The sequence below is a fragment of the Gavialis gangeticus genome, unplaced genomic scaffold (assembly GCF_001723915.1).
Source record: "Gavialis gangeticus isolate Ggan-Ray unplaced genomic scaffold, GavGan_comp1, whole genome shotgun sequence".
NCBI classification, from domain to species: domain Eukaryota; kingdom Metazoa; phylum Chordata; order Crocodylia; family Gavialidae; genus Gavialis; species Gavialis gangeticus.
Window position 1 is genome coordinate 16,524,275 of NW_017729026.1, and position 6,629 is coordinate 16,530,903.

Below are 6,629 nucleotides of genomic sequence, written 5' to 3' on the forward strand. Positions count from 1 at the left end.
GGGGGCTCCCGCCACTGCACGCTGCCGGTCTGGGAGCTGCTTTTCTGGTGGCTTCTCTGGCAGCTCTCACCACCAGACTGGGAGGGCATGGGAGCAAACATGCCCCTGGATCTGCATGGGGCACGCTGGGCTGGAGTGTGCTAGCTCCTAGGTCACAGCCGGTCTTATAATCAATTTTCTTACTCAGCATGTCCGCCCAATCTCACCTGCCATGACTTGGTGTAAAAAGAAAGAAAATAAGAGGGAGGCTTGCTCTTCTTAATGGCTATTGACCTTTGGCCATTTTGGATTTTTTTAACATGCTCAGCTTTGGTTTCTTGCTTGACTCAGACCCGAGGCTACTGGCTGTCTATCTCTGGGTTTGTTTTTTTTCTGGCTTATTATATTATTCTTATAATTAACTTTGGCTGGCTGCTAGACCATGGGTTCGTAGTTTCTTTCAGGTACCCCTGTCCTGCACCACAGCCACTCATGATTAGTTGTCTTGTTTCACACACTGAAGCTTCACATGCTGAAGGAACTGGCATTCTACTGGATCCCACAGATCCCTTCTTCTTGTTTCCCAGTCTCAGTAAATATGGAGACTCCTCCAAGCCTCAAAAGGAGAGAGCTTCCTACCCTCATCCTTTTACCCTTCTTGGGGCATTGTCTCTGTTTTTCTTTCTTCAAAAGACTTCCTTCAGAGTTCCCTCTATGTCTCACTCACTCTCCTCCTCCTTTCTCCTTCCAGTTGTTGCTGGGTGCAGCTTTTGACTGTTCTCTGTCCCATGCCCAGCCAACTGGAACTGACAGGAACTCATGAAAGTGGGTGTTTTTAATCTTCACACATCCTGATTTCTGTTTACTGGTTTGTCATGCAGTAAGTGTTTGTACTCAGAGCACCCACTCCGGCACTCCTTGTTCTTCTCCCAGGTTCCTGTAATCTCCTCCAAGCGGGCAGTGCAATCTTCACTGCCACAGGATACTTCCAATTCAATCTGGACCATTTAATGGGTCTTCTGATTCAATTTGGATTCAGACATTTGGCCACCAAATCGAGCTGAATCTCCTCTTAATCAAATTGGCTACTGAAGCTTCACACAGCCCTAGTGGCAATATAGGTGGTGTCACTAGCAAAGCTTTGGCTTCTTTGAACATGGGGTAGTGTTCCAAGAAGATGGGCTCTTGGGAAGAGATGGGACCCCCCCGGTGAAGAGAGGGAAGGGTGTCTTCATGTACAGTTCTGCTGAGGAAGGCTTTAAACTAGGTTCATTGGGGATGAGGACAAAAGCCCAGAGGTAACTAAAGAGCCTGGGGACTTGGATAAAAATTTAGTAAAGGGAAACAATAATGGAAGCCTTCCCAATGTTCTCAGAATAGAAGAGTCAGTCAGATACCTGAAATGTTTATATACTGTGAGAGATTAGCCACACCCACAAAATAAAATCACAATCTCTTGTTTTTATGGACTAGGTAATCTCCTTTACTTCTCACCTGTCACAACTTTGATGGGGAAAAAAAGGTACGAAGATAAACAGTCCTGAGCGATGAGGTTGGTATCATGTCTGCAGTTCAGAAGACTGACTCCTCTTCACAGGGCTCAACCATCCCCATCCCCTGCCCTTACTGCACCTGATGTTGCAGCTTCATATTTATTATGTCTCTCGTAGAGAGTTAACTCTCTTGAAGTACTTTGCTCCATCTCTCACTCAGAACACTCTCAGTCCTGGTTGTTTTCCCCATTCTTCCCTGCATAGGTCCCAAGCAGACCGTCGCTCCATTCAACCCTGTCCTTATCTAGCAATATCTGAATATGAGGGGTCACCTCTCCTAACTCACCTCCCCACTCAGTTTTGTCTCTTTCTTTTTCTAGGTTCCCTGAAATTGTTGACTTGACATGCACCAGATCAATGCTCAGGATCTCAATATCACACTGTTAGGCAAAAGGGCATGACACAATATTATACACACACAAACTACATATACAATACTAGGGGCTCACACACATACACACACACAAACATGCACTTCCGTGGCCATGTGTTGACACTAGAGGGTGCTCGGGGTAACTTGGTGCCCCAGGGTTATTCAGGGTCATGGTGCCAGGGTTACTGAGGGTCATGGTGCCCCAGGGTTACTCATGGTCATGGTGCCCCAGGGTTACTCAGGGTCACTGGGGCTCCAAGTGGAGGGAACCAGGAGTTCAAGAGAAAGATCGGGGGAGCAGTGGCAAAAGCCAGGGAGAGCCAGTTGGGAGATCAGGAAGTCAGAGAAGCAGAGGTGCAGAGCTGAGAGAGAAAGCCAGAAGATCGAGGGAGCTGAGATGACAGGAAGAGAGAGAGAGAGCTGAAGGTTAGAGGGATGGAAAGCAGAGATTAGAGCAGGGCTAGGAGATCAGTAAGACCAAAAACCCAACTCGGGGTTCCTAAATAACAGTTTTATTAAACAGGCAACAAACTATACAGCCCCGCAAAGTTATTGGTTCACATACACACACACAGACACTCTCTCACACACCCCCACACAATGGTAGCAGAAGAGGAAAGGCTTAATGGAGGGATTTGAGGTCCAGCTGTGCAGAAACAGAGTTCAGGTCCCTTGCTTGGGGGAAGAAGGTGGGTGATAGGTATCTATCCAGGCTGTGAGTTGATCCTCGATGGCCAGTTGAAGTCTTCTCCAGCAAGGTGTTGTCCAGAGGGGGTCACTGGCAGGGCCTCTGGTTGGATAGGTGGTGTGGCATAGTGCTGGTCCAGATGGAGAGGACGTCAAAAGGATGTCACACTCTACCACTCCTTTTATAGGGGTGGGCTACCTATGTCTCCTGTGGGAAAGACATGCCCAGGCAAGGGCCAATACTACTCAGATGCATATGTGCAGATCCAGGTGTTCTCATTGTCTGGTGGGTTACAATGGTGGGGCTGCTGGTTTCTGTAGGGTCTTTGTCTTCCAAATATTGGGTTCCTGTAGGTTCTTTATCTTTTAAGTGTTGATTTTCATCTCTGTTCCTGGGTGAGGTCTGTGCTTCCTGGGTGAGCAAATGCAAGTCAATGGTCGGGTCATTGAGTTGATAGTCCAGTCATTACTGGTCATTCTGTATAGACCTGCTACCATTATGCCACAAGCACCCTTCATTCACTTGCATTCACCATTCATCTAGGAACCAATTTACAGGAGATTGGTTAGACATGAGTCACAGTTGCAGCACACTATACAGTACAGCATGCCTCGGCAGGGGACACAAAATAGAGACCTGACATTATTTTGGTTAACTTTACAGGCACAGGCCTAAACCATACAATATTAATATGAAACAATAAAAATCAATGCAAAAATTATAGGAATACAATTTAATACAATATAAAATAGTAAAAATCAGTAAAAACATAACAGAACACCATTTACAATATAAAAATGGGCTTATTACAATAATAGCATACAAGAACTTAGCTTACCTATGACTACTTATAATTACTTATAAGGGATAGAGAGGGCAGAGAGAAAGTCAGAAGTGGTTGGAGAAGGGGAGGGAATGTATTTTTAAGTTTAAAAAAAAAAAGAAAAACCTGGGGGTTTTGCTACAGAATGTACCCAATGTCCACTGGAGTCAGACTCACTGACCCAGCTGTCTCCGCTGTCTCCTCTCTCTGGCTTCTCAGATAAGTCTGTCTTTGGGACTCTTCTTCCAGCCTCCTCTCTTGGCCGTATGCTGTCACCCTCCCATGTTCCGGTGGATCTTCTTCTAGGCATTTTTTCTTCTTTTTTTGGGAACCAACTACACATCTGGTTCCCCTTTAATACTCCCCAGCTATCTACTGCATCCCTCCACATCAGCCACTTTCTCACTGCTTTCTCCACACCTGCAGCTCTTTGTTTTTGTTTTCATTTGGGCCTCTCTCTCTCTGCCATCTGGGTGTCTCCCTCCTCTCTGCCCATCTCTAGGTTCATCACACCAGTCTTCTTCTCCGAGGCTCATTGCCGAGGTAAGTTCCTTTTTTCCCTTCACTTCCCCGGAGCTCCATGACAGGGCAAGCTTGCTGCCCTGTCACATACACTAATGCAAGAAGTAAAGGGAACAAACAGGAAGAACTGGAGGTCCTAGTATAATATGACTAAGATTACAGAGACATGGTGGGTAGTTCACATGACTGGTCATGGATAGGCAGAGAAAAAAAGGTATTGCCCTATACATGAATGAAATGTACAGGTGTTTGGAGGTGCACTACAAAGTGAAATGCAGGCCTACTGAAAGCCTCTGGGTAAAGATCAGAGGGGAGAGCAGCAGGGGGGATATCATGGCAGGTGTCTGCTACAAGTCTCCAAACCAAGGGAAAGAGGTGGATGAGGCCATTTTTAAACTACTGACAGAAACTTCCAAATTGCAGGACCTAGTTCTCATGGAGAACTTCAGTTGTCAGGAAATCTGATGGGAGGGAAATACAGCAGTGTGCAAGCAGTCCAGCAAATTCATGGAGTGTGGTGGGGATAACTTTTTGATACAGATGGTAGAGAGGCCACCTAAAGGGAAAGCTCTTCTTGACTTACTGTTCACAAACAGGGAGGAACTGGTTGAGACTGTGAAGGTAAAAGGCAACTTGGGTGACAGTGATCATGAAATGATAGAACTGAAGATCCTAAGGGGAGGAAGGAAGGAGAGCAGCGGAATAAGGACACTGAGCTTCAGAAAAGCAGACTTTAACAAACTAATGGATCTGGTGGGTAGGATTCCCTGGGAGGCAAGTTTGATGGGGAAAAGGAACTGGCTTTGCTTTAATCAGGCTGTTTTAAGAGCACAGGAGCAACCAATCCTGATGCAATGGAGGAATGGGAAGTACAACAGGAGACCAGCCTGGCTAGACAGCAATTTCTGCCATGAGTTGAAACTCAAAAAGTGAATCCTATGAAAAGCGGTGACTCGGTCTTAGTACTAAGAGTGAATATGACAGTATCATATGGGCATGCAGAAAGAAAATTAAGAAGGCTAAGGCACAATTTGAGATGCAGCTGGCACAAAAATAAATAAAGGGCAACAGTATCCTGGGTTTGTATTAGCAGGAATGTCACTTGCAATTCAGGAAAGTGATTCTTTAGCTCTGTTCAAGCACTGGTGGGGGCCTCACCTGGAGTAATGTGCCCAGTTTTGGACACCATGCTTCAAGAAGGATGTGGACAGTTTGGAAAGAGTCCAGCACAGGGCAACAAAAATGATCAGGATCCTGGGAGGTAAAACTTACAAAGAAAGGTGAAAGAACTAGGGGTTCTGAGTCTGTAAAAGAGAAGACTAAGGGGGGATTGTCTTCAAATACTGGAAGAGCAGTTACATAGAGGGTAGAGATGGATTTTCTTCATGACCGTAGGGGACATGACTAGGAACAATGGTCCCAAGCTTCAGCAGGTGAAATTTAGGTTGGAGGTTAGGAGGAACTTTCTTAGTATGAGGACAGTCGAGCATTGGAATAGGCTACCTAGAGAAACTGTGGAACCTCCATCCTTGGAAATTTTCAAGAACAGGTTAGACACACACCTGGCAAAGATGGTTTAGTTGGGGATGATCCTGGCTTGGGCAGGGGGCCTCATGAGGTCCCTTTCAGTCTTACTTTCCTATAATCCTATAATCTCTGCTCCTACTTGTCTAGTGATCATAACTTTATACCTTGAATAATGTGTAGTTTGGAGTTTTTAATAACAAGCCATAAAAGAATTATTTTCAGACTCATGTATGATGTGGGATAACCTTTTAAACATTCTTTATTCATTCCATGATGAATATAAAACCAAACAAAAATCAATTCTTGGAGTGTTTTGGATTAATGTGAAGTGAAGTGCTGCAAGAAATAAAAAAAAGAAGGGGGGAAAGTCAATAAAAAGATATTTTGAGAGAGGCTAATACCCCCACAGGAGTCAAGGATATCTAATGTAGTTTACTTAAGGTCAAGCAAGGCTTCTTTTTATCCTATAAACCTTTTTCAACAAAAGGTCTAAACTTGACAAAAACCCATTCAAGTCTCCTCAGAGAGTTCATGCTGAGCAAATAGCTTATTTGAGGAGCTCTGTTCTCTTCTACTACTTTTTTTTGCTCCTGTGGGAAACATTTAGTAGGACTCATTGTCTCTGCCAGCTCGTACAGATATTATGAGAGAAATTTTAGCTACTGGCCACTTGCCACTGCATGAGTCTTTCACTAAGATAGCTCCAGCCTCCAGTAAAGATAATTTACTGGAAATGAAATGGTAAACCTTATTCAGAAGTATCAAACTGACTGCATAACTAGGATAGCAAAAGGCCTTCGTGTTATTTTTATCTTTTTAATTATGCAAAGCTATTCATTATGTAAGTTTTATTACTATTATATATATTATATGTAGCTGGTCTTTAAAAAAAAAGACAACTGGTAATGTCCCAGATTCCCAAATGCTTAGTTCCTCTCAGGAACCAAGTCCAGTTCTCTATCCTTTGCTGCTATGTAACACAAATTAGATATCCTTATTTAAAAATAAAAGCACATCTTTCCAGCTAGGGATGAGAAGCAGTAAAGTGACCTTCTGCGGAATGTAACCCAATGATTTCCATTCATAGATAGTTCTGGACACTATCCTGTTTTGGACAGGATGCTGGAACAACCCCTCTAGACTGATATGTTTCCCTTCCCAGTT

The 6,629-nt window shown here is 44.2% G+C and overlaps 1 long non-coding RNA gene across 1 annotated transcript; it reads right to left on the reverse strand.

Moving 5' to 3' along the window:
* Positions 1–238: 238 nt before the first annotated feature.
* Positions 239–3,324, reverse strand: LOC109299725. Its single transcript, XR_002097965.1, has 3 exons — positions 3,217–3,324; positions 826–830; positions 239–252 (listed from the first exon to the last, which is right to left on the reverse strand). It is a non-coding gene; the product is annotated as an uncharacterized LOC109299725 (long non-coding RNA).
* Between the last annotated feature and the right edge of the window lie 3,305 nt (positions 3,325–6,629).